We start from the raw sequence: 936 nt of genomic DNA, 5'->3' as shown, positions 1-936 counted from the left end.
TATCTTTGTCCTTTTTTAAGAGTTAGGAGTATTCTTTGATGCTTTAAAAATTCTAAATTGTATTTACAGAAGGATAAAACCTTCCCTACAAAGTATGCATGAGTCTAAGATAAAACCAGATGTACTGTTCCCTTATGTTTCCTAAGGGTCTCGTTATAGATTCAGCAGTTTCCTGTTTTTTCTTTCTTTGTCTAACCCTGACTCATAAAGTTTACATCATTGTTGATTTAGAGCAGTGGTTCTACCACTATGTCATGCATCCCAATGCTTACAAAGAAACGTACCACAAAATAGTCTTTAGTTTATTGGCTGCTATTTCATTCGTTTTAGTTAAAACCATATCAGAGGCAGAATGAATTATCAATTCCTCTATTATAGTGTGAGAAGTTTTAAACCAGGCAACTGCAAACTACTTCAGGTGAGTTAAGCATTTGATGGAACAGATGCTGCTTTAGTAAATCAACTCTGCTATTCCCAACAGTTAAGTCATTTATTTGTAAAATAATCAACAGGCTTTACTTTGCGTTTAGGTTGAGAAGTCCCCAAGTGCTGTTATAAGTGGTTTGGTTTTATACTAGCAGATGCTCACATTTTAATACAAACACACTGTGGTCTCTCTTCATACCAACCACTGACCATTACCTAGCCAAGCCTAGACAGACATGCCTCATCATATTCCTGTTGTCTTTTTCCCTGTTAATCCATCATTATTTGCCCATTGGTACTTTGTACTTTGTAAATTCGTCCATATTTTGATAGCAGGGAAAAAACTAGAAGTTTTTTTTTTTTTTAGCCTAGCTGACCTGGATTTTGTCATAAAAAATAAATATGTTTCTGAATAAAAGACAGAAGCTGTCAGCAAATATCAGCAGATTTATGTTTTCAATAGTCAATGGCATATATATATATATACATATATATATATATATATATATA

This window comes from Melanotaenia boesemani, chromosome 12, assembly GCF_017639745.1.
Source record: "Melanotaenia boesemani isolate fMelBoe1 chromosome 12, fMelBoe1.pri, whole genome shotgun sequence".
NCBI classification, from domain to species: Eukaryota; Metazoa; Chordata; class Actinopteri; order Atheriniformes; family Melanotaeniidae; genus Melanotaenia; species Melanotaenia boesemani.
Note: the sequence above shows the minus strand (reverse complement) of the source record.